Source organism: Hyaena hyaena, unplaced genomic scaffold (genome assembly GCF_003009895.1).
Source record: "Hyaena hyaena isolate Hyena2069 unplaced genomic scaffold, ASM300989v1 scaffold_242, whole genome shotgun sequence".
Taxonomy (NCBI): domain Eukaryota; kingdom Metazoa; phylum Chordata; class Mammalia; order Carnivora; family Hyaenidae; genus Hyaena; species Hyaena hyaena.
Genome location: NW_024080869.1, coordinates 44442 through 59742, shown reverse-complemented (window position 1 = coordinate 59742; position 15301 = coordinate 44442). Strand labels below are relative to the sequence as shown.

The 15301-nt window shown below is 35.6% G+C and overlaps 1 non-coding gene across 1 annotated transcript; it reads right to left on the bottom strand.

Moving 5' to 3' along the window:
* Nucleotides 1–13622: 13622 nt before the first annotated feature.
* On the bottom strand, nt 13623–13729 carry LOC120239815. Its single transcript, XR_005530515.1, has one exon. It is a non-coding gene; the product is annotated as a U6 spliceosomal RNA (small nuclear RNA).
* Between the last annotated feature and the right edge of the window lie 1572 nt (nt 13730–15301).

Genomic DNA, 15301 nt, shown 5'->3' with positions numbered 1-15301 from the left:
AACATTTATGGATTAAGTTTGCCATCTTATATGGGTGTGGTCTGTGGCACCCCAAAATAATTACAATAATAACATCAAAGACCACTGATCATAGATCACCTTAACATATACGATAATGTTAAAGTTTGAAATATTGTAAAAATCACCAAAATTTTGACACAAAGATACAAAGTGAACAAATGTTTTTGGAAAAGTGATGATAACCGATGTACTCAACTGAGGACTGCCACAAACCTTCGATTTGTATCTTTAAAGTTCAGTAAAGTAAAGCCGAATAAAGCAATGCATGTCTGTACCCAATAGAGAAACTGCTGGATTTTATGGTGATTTTATTTTTAACTTTCTAAGGAATCTCCATGTTATTGTCCATGTTTCTTGGACCAATTTACATCCCCACCAATAATGTGTAAAATTTTCACCATATCACCTCCATTTCCTATTGTCTCTTGTCTTCTTGGTGATAATCGTTCTAACAGGGTAAGAGGTAATATCTCATTAAGGTTATCATTTGCATTTTCCTGATGATTAGTGATGTTGAGCATCTTTTCATGTGCTTATTGGTCATTTTGATGTTCCCTTTGGTTTGACTCTTATTTTTCCTTTGCTCATTTGTTTTGTTTCTTAAGCTCCACTTATGAGTGAAAGCATATGGTATTTGTCTCTCTCTGATATAATTCACTTAGCATAATACTCTCTAGCTCCATCCACATTGTTACACATGGTAAGATTTCATTCTTTTTTTATGACCAAGTAATATCCCATGATATAAATATGCCACATCTTCTTGATCCATTCATCAATCAATGGACACTTGGACTATTTCCATAATTAGGCTATTGTAGATGCTGCTGCTTAAACATCAGACTGAATGTATCCCTTTGATTTAGTGTTTTTGTATTCCATGTATAAACGCCTAGTACTATAATTGCTGGATCGTAGGGTAGTTCCATTTTTTAAGCAGCCTCCATATTGTTTTCCAGGGTGGCTGCACCAGTTTGCATTTCCACCAGCAGTGCAAGAGGGTTTGCCTTTCTCTGCATCCTCACCAACACCTGTTGTATCTTGTGCATTGATTTTATCCATTCTGACAGGTGTGAGGTGATATTTCATTGCAGTTTGTATTTGTATTTCCTGATGATCAATGGTTTTCTGACAATACCACTGTCAACAAAATTTTGAGACACTGCCATAAATACTGTCTACTCAAAGTGTAGTCCTCTGACAAGCAGTACTGAAATCACCAGGGAACTTTCTAGAATTGCAGAAACATGGGCCTTACCCAGACCCACTTCATCTGAGCCTATACTATTACCAGTATCTCATATGCATGCTGAAGTTTGAAAGATACTGTTTGAAATTTAAAAGATAAATTGAACAAAATTCCTGAGCAGAATAATATATGTAGAAAACAGTATTGGTAAAATTATTGGCATCAAAATTGTCTGTAAAGTAATGTTAAGGAGAAAAGAAAAGATTTCATTTTTTTTTTAACTAACCTTTACCCTAACCTGATATTCTGATTTTATTAATCAAATGTCAGGTACTTTGTCTGCAAGATTAATTATTCCAACTTCTTTCCAATAAGCCATCTTACATTTGCCCAAGTCTAACTTAGCATTTTTGACCTTAAAATGTCCGTTTTGTTACCGATCTGTATTGTGAAAATTAATGCCTGAAAGTCTTTTTCAGTGTAGTAATAAGAATTTTAAAACGATGTTTTGTTATTATGTGAATAAATTATTGCTTTATATTAATGCAAGTATCCTCTTTTCAGGTTGTATGGCATTCACACTAGATATCTTACACTGTGTATTCATGCTTTCTAAGATAAATATCGAATACTTTTCAATTTTAAACAAATTTCATAATTATGCTCTACTCATCATTTATTAGCTTAGCAATATTTGCTGTTCATCTATTATGGACCAAAACATTTTACAGGGGAAGATTTTATAAAGTCTGTACAACTAATACCATATACTATTCATCTTGAAATTGTGCTCATATAAAGCAAATATGAACAGATTTGAAAAGGAGAAATAGACAGCAATACAGTAATAGTAGGGAACTTTAGTACCCCCATTTTCATCAATGGATACATCATCCAGACAGAAAATCAACAAAGAAACAATGGACTTAATTGACACATTAAACCAGATGGACCTGACAGACATTTATAGGCATTTTCATTCAAAAGTAGCAGAATACATATGCTTTTCAAGCACACATGAAAATCTCCCCAGGATATAATATATGTTAGGTCACAGAACAAGTCTTAATAAATTTAAGAAGGTTGAAATCATACCAGGCATCTTTTCCAACCACAATGGTATGAAACTAAAAGTCAATCATAAGGAAGAAAACTGGAAAATTTACAAATTACAGAAATCAAACAACATATTAATGAGCAACCAATGAGTTGAAGAATAAATTACAAGATAAATTTAATAACATCTTGAGACAAATGAAAATGGAAATATACTAAAACTTATGGGATGCAGAAAAGCAGTTTTAAGACGGAACTTCATAGTGATAAGTGCCCACATTAAGAAGCAAGAAAGATCTCAAATAAACAACGTCAAGGAACTAGGGAAAAAAGAACAAGGAAAACCCAAAGTTACTAGAGGGAAAGAATTAAAAGCTCAAAGAAAAAACAAATTAAATAGAGACTAAAATATAACAGGAAAGATCACTGAAACTAAGATCTGTTTTTTTTAAAAGATAAAATAGAGTAAATCTATTTTGACAGACTCACCAAAAAAAGAGAACTCAAATGAATAAAACCAGAAATGAATTGTTTTGTTTCTTAAGCTCCATATATGAGTGAAAGCATATAGTATATTTCTTTCTCTGATATATATTCATTTCACTTAGCATAATACTCTCTAGTTCCATCCAAGTTACAAATGGTAAGATTTCATTCTTTTTTATAGCTAAGTAATGTTCCACCATATAACTATATCCCATCTTCTTTAACTATTCATCAATTAATGGATACTTGGGCTGTTTCCATAATTAGGCTATTGTAGATGATGCTGCTATAAACATGGAAGTGCATGTATCCCTTTGAATTAGTGTTTTTATATTCTCTGTATAAATACCTAGTACTGTGAATGCTGAATAGCACATAGATACAACAGATCATAAGAAATATAATCTTATGAACTATTATAGGCCAACAAAATGGACAACCTATAAACAGATTCCTAGACATATGCAGACTATCAAGACTAAATCATGAAGAAATAGACTTATTATTAGTCAGAAGACTGAATTAGTGATCAAACCCTACCAACAAACAAAAGACCGGTACCAGATGGCTTCACTAGTGAGTTCTACCAAACATTTAAAGAATAAATAATACCAGTTCTTCCCAAACTTTAAAAAAAAAAAAGCAAATCAAAGAAGAGGGAACACTTCCAAATTCATTTTATGAGGCTAGCATTACCCTGATACAAAAGTCAGAAAAGGACACTATAAGAAAAGAAAATTACAGGTTCATATCCAGGAAAGAGAAAGAGGAAGGAAGGAAGGAAGGAAGGAAGGAAGGAAGGAAGGAAGGAAGGAAGGAAGGAAGGAAGGAAGGAAGGAAGGAAGGAAGGAAGAAATTTATGTTGGAGAACTATTAAGTTAAGAAAAATAAAATTTAGAGATGTCTGGGTGGCTCAGTAAGTTAAGCATCTGACCCCTGATTTCGGCTCAGGTTGTGATCTCACAGTTTCATTAGTTTGAGCCTCATATGGAACTCTGCTATGGCAGCATGGAGCCTGCTTAGGATTCTCTGTCTGCCTCTCCCCCATTTGTGCTCTCTCTTCTCTCTCAAAATCAATAAACTTAAAAAAAGGAAAAGAAAAGAAAATTCAGCATGCCAACTGCAACAGTAGATGTAAGAAGAGAGTATTATCAAACAAAGAAAGGGAATGATTTCCCTACCAATGGCTATCCTTCTATGAAGGGGTTGCAATTTATACCATGGATGAAAGATGTAGAATTATTCTGGTTTAAGTAATCAAGGGAGAGAGCTCAGAGAGAATGAATACCAGTTTTTATTTTGTTTTGTTTTGTTTTGTTTTTAATGAGAAAAAGATATGTGTAGGGAAAAAAAGAAGTTTGGGGTGGGTATAGCACAGTGGAAAATGTAGGTAATAAAGGAGGTGGGAAAAGACAGTGGGCAAGATTGCTATGAGACCCTTGGGGCACCAGGATGGCTCAGTGGTTAAGTGTCTGACTTCAGCTCAGGACATGATTTCACGATTCATGGGTTCAAGTCCCACATCAGGCTCTGTGCTGACAGCTCAGAGCTGGAGACTTCTTCTGAGTGTGTGTCTCCCTCTCTCTTTGTCCCTCCCCCACTCACACACACTCTCTCTCAAAAATAAACAAACATTAAACAAGTTTTTAAAATATTGTTGTGAGACCTTATATACTACATAAAGGAGCCAGCCATTTTCCACTGGTGTGTGGAACTGTCAAAGGTTGTAACCTGTAAGCAACATTAAGAGAGTGTGTTTTTTGGAAAGAACACTGGGTGGAAAATGGAACATGATGAAAAAAATCAATGAAGACCAACTAGGGGTTTATTATAACAGCCTATAAATCAGAATATAAACACAAAGTACATCAGCAATAAAATGAATGGGAAGGAGGAAGCATATTTAAACAACATTTGGGAAACAAAATCTACAGGACTTAGTGACTAGGAGAATGTTAAAGGGAGAACCACCAAAGTGCATTGGTGGCTTCTCTTTGGGGCCAATGATGAGGCTAACAATACATAAAAATATGGGGGAAAGGCATTGGGGTAGGAAGGACATTGGTGAGTTTAATTTTATCCCTTTGGAAAAATCTTAGCATAGCTCTTAATGACACAATGGTATATATTAATCCAGAGCACACAGAAAACATGGTCTAGCCAAGGGGATTCAGAAGTCATTCACACACACAGGTGGTCACTCATGCTGAATGGCTCATATCACTCAGAAATTGACAGAAAGGAGACCATCAATATTTGGAGAGCATGTGGAAGAAAATGATTCTACAGATGATACTGAGAAAGAGCTTCTGAAAAATAAGAGAGGACAGAGTAATGTCACAAGTGAATTTTTAGAAGAAAACGAAGAGGAAATGGATTCTATTAAAGATCTGTTGCTGTTCAGTTTTCCCAACATGATACACAACCCATATGTGAGTTTTATTCCTTTCTGAAGGGACTGATAATTACTTAAAACCCATACAAGAGTCTATATATAACAAAAACTGTTAATGACTGACTCAAGTGTTAATGACTTAAGTGCTGCTTAAGCTTGGCTTTAATCCACATCACAGGATGGGTAGAGTGAGGCCATTAGGTGAGAAGATTGGCTACCTGCATTCTTGGCTTGGCTCTACCGAGTTTGATATCTGAGTATAGAACCTACCTCTCTGAATGACCCCTTTTCCCATGTTAATGGATACAAATCCCATACAATTATTCCCAAATCCCATACTAGGGAATGTATTTGTATGGATTAAATGAGATGCTAAATGCTAAACATTAAAAAAAAAAAAAGCTGGCACAAAGCATATGCATTAAATAACTATTAGCTGTTATCATAAACAAAATGTTCTTTAGCTTGGCTAGGATCTCTGAAGGTGGTATCAGTCAAACATAAAATTCAGAAGGAGAAGGGGAAGGAGGAGAGGGAGAGGGAAGGGAAGGGGAAGGGGAAGGAAAAAAGTATGAAAAAGAAATAGAAAGCGTTTGTTAAGCAAGTGGGTAAGTTTCTGGCAAACCCTTCTTTTGAACTAATTATTATTTTTTAACCTTGGATTAGAAGAGGCAGAAATAACTGAGACAGCAGTGTCAATAGTAGGGCCCAAATGGTGAGTCTGTGTCTTTTGAAATAATTACAGAAACGGGATGAGAGAATCTTATTCTGCCTTCTAAGGAAAAATGCAGAAGAAGACTTGGTAGATAAAAATGGCAGAGGATCTAAACTAGAAGACCAAATGTCCCCAATATACTATAAGTCAAGAACCCCCAACTCATCTGATTGTACACATTAAATATGTTCAGTTTTTGTAATCAATAGTACCTCAATAAAGCTGTTTAAGAGAATTTGAGAGATGGTCTTTCAAGCTATTTAGCACAACCTTTAATTACATAGTAATTAATAAATACTGAAAATTGCTAGTTTATTAACTTAAAAAATAATTTTATAGTAGTACATTTTGCCTAATAATTTTTCATATGTAACATTTGACATACAATGCAAGGATCTCTTTATTCATATATTCACCTACCTACCTTCCTATCTACTTAGCTATAATCTGCCTCTATTTGTTTATAAATTATGCCAAGTTCAGAGATGTTGTAGGAATAGATGTGCATTTCAAAATACCATCTCCATACCTCAAAATACTCTTTCTGTTGACCACTTTTAATGGGCTTGAATCATAGGTGCTTCCTTGAATAGGAATAATGTGGATGACTCAGAATTATGTGTCTGATAATATACACAGCTGGAAAAATATATTTATTAAATCTTAGTGTGTCCATTTTAGCTCTGTGTTACTTCTTTAATTTAAAAAATGCAAAATCTAATACCTGGAGAATTATGCTGCAAAAAAACAAGAAAAAAATGACATGTTCATCCTCCATCAAACTACTTATATATTGTTATTTTTAAAAGTCCTTGACACACAGGTTTTGTTCAAGAAAATAAATATGCCGTTCATGTCCTGAAAAAAATTATGTATTGTTTTTACATCTACTTACTCTTTAGTTACCCACATTGGATTTTTCTGTCTATTCTTTGATGATTAGAATGTGAAACATTTCAATGACATAATTTTACAATGTATTTCCCTCTTCTTAATTTATTCCTTATAAGTTATGAAGAAAAATTCTTGTATTTTAAATGTTTTTTTGATAGCTTTTCCTCTTGTTTTTGGCAATACTTTCTTTGTACATATCTCTATTTGCCATGTTCTAAAGATGTATATATAAGTACACAGTTACCACCAATTTATTATCTGTTAAAATCTTTTTTTTTTAAATTTCCTGACTTATTTCTTCAATTTCAATCTACTAATGTTTGTTTAGGAATAGGTAATATAGATTTTTATATTTTTATATTTTAAAAAAATTATTTATTTTTGAGGAGAGAGACAGAGTACAAATGGAGGAGGGGCAGAAAGAGAGGGAGACACAGAATCTGAAGTAGGTTCCAGGTTCTGAGCTGAAACTCAGAGCCCAATGTGGGGCTCAGATTAATAGACCATGATATCATGATCTGAGCCAAAGTCAGACACTTAACCAACTGAGCTACCCCGTTTTAATATAAGCCCCAATATTATAGATTTTTAAACATCCAACAGCTTGATCCAAACATCTCACATGCTATTTCATCCATTTGAATTATATCTTCCTTTAGAGAAACAAAAACCTCTTCTACAGAAATCGTTTTCACAAAAGTCAGAATCTTTAAACAAAGTCAGTATATTTGTTAGCAACTGGAACACAGTATGACAATGTGTAGAAAATTAAACTGGAATTTAGTACTGCCTCTTTCAACCACATTCACTTTGTAAATGTAGGTCATCTGCTTAGCGTTTCTGGTTTTCTCCTATTTCTGTCACAGTGCCCATCACTTGATAAGAGATCAATAAATACTCGCTGACTAAATGGCCACTTACCAAGCAGCTAGTGAGAAATGCAACCTATAAGGGTCCATCTCCTAAAACCGTCCATTCCTCTGTGCTCCTAACTCCTGTCAGGACAGTTTCATTTGTATCTGATTTAACATATCAGATTTCTTGTGAGTATATATTTGCAAAACTACACTCACATACTTTTTCTAGGCACCTCTGAATTAAGAAAAGTGGAATTAAAATGGAAAAATATTGGTCAATTCTTTTGCTCCAAAAAGTGCTTTTGCATATGTGCTTCAGTTTCTGCCCCCAAAGTGATGATAGCTCTCTCACTGTGTGTGTGTGTCTATGTGTGCCCATGTTTTTTTTCACACTTAATATATAAAAAGCATTTTGTAAAATCTAGATCTCTATAAATACTAGTTGTGATCACAAATAATGTGTTGCAACATTATCGAAAAAAGACCTGACAGGAAAGAAGGGCAACATTTTAAAAAATGGTTTTCTCTTTTTTCCTTTCCCCGCCTTTATCTCCTGTGTCTTCCTGAAAAGAAAGGCTTTTGGTTGTGACATCATGTCCCAGAAAACCATGGCAAGAAGGTCTGAGTGAGGGGTTTAGAGAAAGGACTGAAATGAAGTAGGAGGTAGAAATTAGTCAAATATGACAAGGTAGACAAATGATGAAGTTTAGAATGAGGACAAGAACTTTTCAAAAACAAGGCTGAACTCCTTAACTAGACATGGTAACTTATTTATAGGCCTTAATATTTTCAATATAATGACAAAAAAGAATAGACAAGTAAGATGGATGAAAGGATGGAGAGACTTGAGGGAGACATCCCGTTGCTTCTCTTGTCACTCAAAAAGAGATTAAATCTACAAAAATCAGGAGCACTGCTTCATTATGCTTTATGGTTTGTCTGAACAAAAGGTTAACTTCTCCAGGCATAGACAGGTGTCTAAGTGTCCTGAGATAGAGCTATAAGCTTCAATACAGTTGATTAAACCACCATGGCTCATTTTCATACTGATAACAATGACATTTCACATAGTTATTTTTTATTTTTATTTTTAAGTTTATTTATTTAATTCTGAGAGAGAGAGTGGGAGGAGCAGAGAGGCAAAGAGAGGGTGAAGTACTGACAGTGCAGAGCCCAATGTAGGGCTCGAACTCACGAACCGTGAAATCACCTGAGCTGAAACCAAGTCAGCCGTTTAACCGACTGAGATACCCAGGTCCCCCATCACAGAGACATACTTTTTAAATTCTATTTTAATGTTTATTTATTTTGAAGGGGGGAAGGGGGAGAGAGAGGGAGACAGAATCTGAAGCAGGTTCTAGGCCCTGAGCTGTCGGCCCAGAGCCCCACAGAGGGCTCAAACCCATGAACTATGTGATCATGACCTGAGCCAAAGTGAGATGCTTAACGGACTCAGCCACTCAGGTGCCCAGAGATATTTTCTTAAACTTTTTTTTAATGTTTTATTTGTTTCTGAGAGAGGGAGAGACAGTGTGAGCAGGGGAGGGTCAGAGAGAGAGCGAGACACATAATCTGAAGCAGGTTCCAGGCTCTGAACTAGCCATCAGCACAGAGCCTGACACGGGACTCCAACCCACAAACCATGAGATCATGACCTGAGCTGAAGTTGGATGCTCAACCAACTGAGCCACCCAGGTGCCCCCAGAGATATATTTTAAAAGTGACCCTACCAGCTTTAAGTACTCCAAGTTGGTCAATATTATGCCACCTAAATTTCAAGGAAAAATTCCATTTATAAAAAAAAAATCTAAATGACCATCTTTAGATTCCACTGAATTTACTTTGGGTACAACTAGATTTAGCTGTAGTTTAGAATTATGTGTGGTTCTTCTTTGACCAACTTAGAGAAAACAAACAGTCCTTTCCTGAAATCAAACCAGGACCAATAATTATGCATAACAATACCCAACATTTGTAGAGTACTACGCTTTGAAGTTCAAGGTTTTCTCAGGGCTTTCAGTACATATTATCTCCTTTGATCCTGCCCCACTGCATGCAGAGGGGAAGTCAGGTATTCTATTTTACTGATAAGTGGAACTGAGACTTTAAAGATTTCAGAACTTGTCAACTTCATCAAGGAGTATTAAACCAGTCACCAAATAGTCACAAAATTTGGCCATATCAAAATTGGACTTCCAGTCCATTTAATTTGTTCCTTAAACGGCAATCATGACATGTGTTTGGCACATGGAGGTGAGCTTCTGGCTTGCTGCAGATGTCTTAAGTGTTTTTCCTGCTTGACACACTAACCTTTTGTAAACTAGTCTCCAGACTGTGGCCAGGGAAGTCCTTACAACATAAACTGAGTCATGTCCCTCTGACCTAACCCAGAATCTCCAATAGCTGCCATTTTGCCAAAAGCAAATCTACAATTCTCATTCTGACTTATGAAACTCTCCATGATCTAGCTTCAAGGACCTTTCTTTTAATTCCTCATGCCAAAGTAGCCACATTTGCTTCTTTCCCATATAGAAAGAACACCAATGGCCCTTTAACTTTTGTATGCAATGCTTTTGTATGCAGTGCTCTCCTAGACACAAATACAATTTGTGCTTCCAAATTTAGGAATGGTTAACTGATTTAGGTCTCTGCTTACTCTCAACTCCTCAGAGAGACTATCTCTAAAGAGAACCCCTCACCCACACTCATCTTCTATGTCCTTACCATCTATATTACAGGCACCTGGAAGAGTACCTGTCAGTAATAAATCCAAGCAAATATATATTAAATAAACAACAGAATCTTGCAATATACCAAGATTGGGTTTTTGTCCATAGTAGGCTGTTAATATGAAAATATTCATAAGTATACTAGAGACATGAGGAATTACCTGTCGGTGAAAATTTTTTAAATTTTATTTTAGAGAGAGAAGAGACTATATGTGCGAGCATGGGTGAAGGGCAGAGGGAGGGAGGGACGTGTGGTGAGAGGGAGGGGGAGAGGGCGGGGGTGGTGGTGGTGATGAATTAATGAATCTCAAGCAGGCTCCACATTCAGCAAAGAGCCTGATCAGAGCTGATCTCATAACCCTGGAACCATGATCTGAGCTGAAATCAAGAGTCAGACACAGCCACCCAGGCACCCCTTCAAACACTTTCTTTACAGGAGATTTCTAACTCTCCTTTTATGTAGACAGTTTAAAATGACACAGTTTAAAATTCTGGCACTAGAAAAAAAATTAAAGATGAGGATTATATTTTAGAAGAAATTAATTCATATGAAGTAGTGTTTATAAACAAAAAGCAATGTTTTTCAACATCAATTCTTCAACCTGCTAGCTTGAACTAAAATACTAGTACCATAGTAGCACAGGCATATTGCTTTACAACACTGGCCACACGTTTTATCCAGTAGAAACTGAATTTTAATGATTAGTTTCTTCATTTATTTAAGGTATTCATTTATTTGATCAAGTTCACCTCTACAGTTTAAATTGCAGCATTTCACCCACATACATTTTGTGCAAAAGGGCACATGTTACTTGAAGACAGATACACAATCTTCCTTAAAGTGGATTAAGTCTCATTATACCAATCATATGGAATATCTTAATAGGCAAATGTTTTCGGAAAAAAAATTATCATTCCAGTATGCTTGAAAATTTAAGCCTTCTTTGATATTTTTTCTACGCACATACTTTTTCACTGATAATGTAAAATGGATTTAGAAAAAAAAAAAAAGATTCTGAAAATGATCACTGTATCTAAACATAAAATGAGATCTAAGTCTCTTGTACCTGCATAGGGGAAGGAAGAACAGAGTATACCATGCTTAGATCATCAGCAAGAAAAGCTAGCAAAGGAAGAAACCTGAGGGCAGAAAGTTCCTCTGGCTACATTTTCAATGGCCCAACCCTGGTTCTTTGGTGTCAGAGAATTTGGTCTTTCATTCCCTCTGTATCAACCCAACAAACTGTCAGTAACAACTAAGCTTGGTTTCAGCGCTTTACAGTCTAGAGACTGCTGTCATAAAAAGTTATCCCATTGGTTCCTCGCAATTATCCAGTAAGGCAGGTGTTAACATTTGTATTATTTTTACATTCAACAAGCTTGAGGCTGAATGAATGGCATAGTCAAAAACCAAAGAAAGGACATTTGACTCTGCAGTTCACTCTTTTTCCATTGAATTATATTATTTCTTTTATTTCTAAGATATAAAATTGTTCTGGTCATTTCCCTCACTATTCTCTCAGTCTTCCTGACTTCAGAGCAGGATTGAATGATTATGCATCCCGATAATTGTCAGAGACCTCTAACTACAAAAACGTATGCACAGCTCTACCTCTCTGAAGTAATACAGCAGATCTTGGGAAGTTTTTAATGCCTTGCTACCAAGAAAAAAAAATCAATTAATAAGCAAATCTGCTGCTGTATTTATTTCTTCTCCCATTTTGATATTAGGTTGGATGCCCATAAAATCTAAGTTCCTTAATAAGAATTGACAGTACTCTCAGGACAATACAGGCTGTTGTTTTCACAGAGTGTAAGGAATGTTGTAGCTGGCTGGCTTTCAGACTTTTGGCACTTTAAATGCAGCTAGCATACACAATGTGTTTTGGACTTAATTTAAAGGGACATTATTTTTTCATTCTGTCATTTATAGAAATAGAAATTGAAGAAACCCCTGGTATGGGAAATTATTTCACAATTGTTTTTAATGCTCGTTTTCCTACCTGTGAATATTACTTATTCAAGGTCACCATATCAGAAGACTTCCAGTGCTGAGTCACATCCAATTCTCTTTCCCTTCTGAGTTCACACAAAGCTGAGACTTCCCTCCACATGACTAATTTTGGTTAATGGTTTGTGAGAAGAAATGATGAAGCACTTAATTGTTGGTGTGAGACCCTTCAGTACTCTTTCCAAAGATTCAGCAACTAAGGAGACATCAAGTTTCAGATGGTGTAGTTGCAAGATGGAGAAGCTTTATAGCCAGGGTCCCCATGTGGAGGACACCCTGCCAAACTATGTGGGCCATATAAGCAAGAATGAGAAACTTTTGGGTGTAAGCTGAGATTTGGGGGTTTTGTTACTGCCTATCATAATTAAAAACCCTGAGAATCAAAAGAACATAGGGACTGGATTCAGAAGATTTGGATGACATCCAACTTAATGGCTTTGTCAGCCTGGGTAAGTCCCTTAAATCTGTTGAGTTTCTTACACTTCCTTTCTAAAACAGAGATGATAAAAAATATTCTCTATCTATTTGAAAGAGTGACTATGAAGATCAAATTGCAAAGTGTAGGTAGAGTCACTCTGCAATCTAGATTCATAAATGCAGTGCCATTTTTTAAATTTTTTTGATATTGTGATTTCCTGATTAAGGGAATTTCTTTTCCTAATCACTGACATTCCAACTCCATAGAAAAAGTTGATAAGAAGACCAAAGTTAGAGTATAGAAGTAAACAAGGTGCCATTCTTTGTATTAATCTATTATTATAGGCATACTGTGGCTCTGGCATTTAAATTCAAGATTTCTTAGAATCAGGTATTCCAGATTCATTTTTAATTCCATGACATTCAGCTGCTTTAAGTTTGTCTATGCATTTTTCCTCTTTAGCTTTGAGCATCAGAAAACCAAGACACTCTCTTGAATTTCTTTTAGCACAAGGTGAAGTACAAAGTAAACTATGTGTACAGAGAACATCAAACCAGTTTCTATTATTTCTTAGATTCTTTTTTATGCTTTAAATTATTTATTGAGGGGGCGCCTGGATGGCTTAGTTGGTTAAGCCTCTGACTTTGGCTCAGGTCATGATCTCATGGTTCATGGGTTCAAACCCCGTGTCGGGCTCCGTGCTGACAGCTAGCTCAGAGCCTGAAGCCTGTTTCAGATTCTGTTATCTCTCTCTATCTCTGACCCTCCTCTACCCATACTGTCTCTCTCTCTCTCAGAAATAAGTAAAAAACATTAAAATTTAAAAAAATAAATTATTTATTGAGCACAAAAAAATTATAAACTGCTTCATGAATTTGTGTGTCATTCTTGCTCACGGGCCATGCTAATCTTCTCTGCATTGCTTCAGTTTTAGTGTATGTGCTGCCAAAGTGAGCACTTTTTCTTGAATTCTTAAATCTGATTGCCCAGTCCAACAAAACAAACACACCAGCAAAGCCAGTACGCATTGATTGTACATCTCCTTTACTCACTGAATGGGCACTACTGAGAAGAGAAACCAATGTACAAGTAACTTTCTACATTTTGCACTATGAAATTTGACCACGTTTTGAGTCCTCCCCATGAAAGAGATGATGGGAATATGGTGTGACTTCAAGTTATCACCTCATCTCTCACTGAATAAGCAAAGACAGTGCAGTTATTAGAGAGATGCTCCAGGTAATGATAGATTGGGCTCTCAGAACCTGGCTGAACTGATTACTGAATTACCTTGAGTATGCAACTTCTTTATGCCTCAGTTTTTTCATCTATAAATTATATAATAATCAAACATAACTTACACAGTAGTTTTAAAAGTTAGCGAATTCATCTATGTAGTGTTTAGAAAAAGGCCAATGACCTAGTGAACACTCTATGGCTTACTCAATATTATCTCCTTTTAATCCAACTCTGAGTTACTCTAACACAAGTCAAACTGGATGCTCTAAAAGATGGGGGCAGTTTGTGAGAAGAGAGGACTGAGCTTATGAGCAACTTTCATGAACAGGTTGACACAAAAGAAGATGAGTGAAGATGCTATTACAAACATTTTCTGATTTTCTGATTGACTAGAGGTCTATAGCTCTCCTGAATATTTTGGGTCCAAATTTGAGTTTCTTTCTATGGAACACCACATTTAAATGGACCAATTATGGTTTAAATCTAAATTGAAATGTAATCTACCAAAAAGTTATCCTTATTTCTGATAAAAGTCTTTTTTTTCTTGAGAACTCAATGTGATGTGGCTTTTGTTGTCATTGTTTTGTTTTTGTTTTGATCCTGTACTTACATCTCCTTTCAAACCCCACCAGTAGCCAAAACTGGTCACAATGCAGTCTATTCCACTCTCATTTTTGTTACATTTCACAAATCCAGGCCCTCATCTTCCCATTGCCTTAATGCTCTGGGTTTTCTACCACATGTTTTCCTATCAGTGAGTTTCACCTCACCCTTGCGAGAGTGGCTAGAAGAGCCGGGTCTTTTACTTCTCTTCAACAATATTGTTTTGAAAAAATAGCTATTTGGGTTCTCTTGTACCACTAAAATTATTAAATTATTTAAAGAAGAAATAATTGATGAAGTGGTAGGGTTTTTTCCCCCAATATAGTAAGCCATGTACAAATTTAAAAGAATAGCAATGTTCCGTTCTATATATAATACGTATAAATTGATTGGGCACACACTCATACATGCATATATACATACATATGCATGTGTGTATATGTATGTACATATAATACTGTGGCATTGCTATACACACACAAATTTACATATACATTTTAATGTCTTCTTTCTTAGAAGGCACAATGCTTCTTCACCAATAGACAGATATCTCTTTGTCTGAGAGCTTTGATAGATCTACCTATCTGAAGAAAATGTTGAAATGGATATCATATTTTTACATTGGACATTTGTTATTTGACTTGATGTATTCCCTTTCTGAATTTTATAAGGGCCTCCACAGTACACA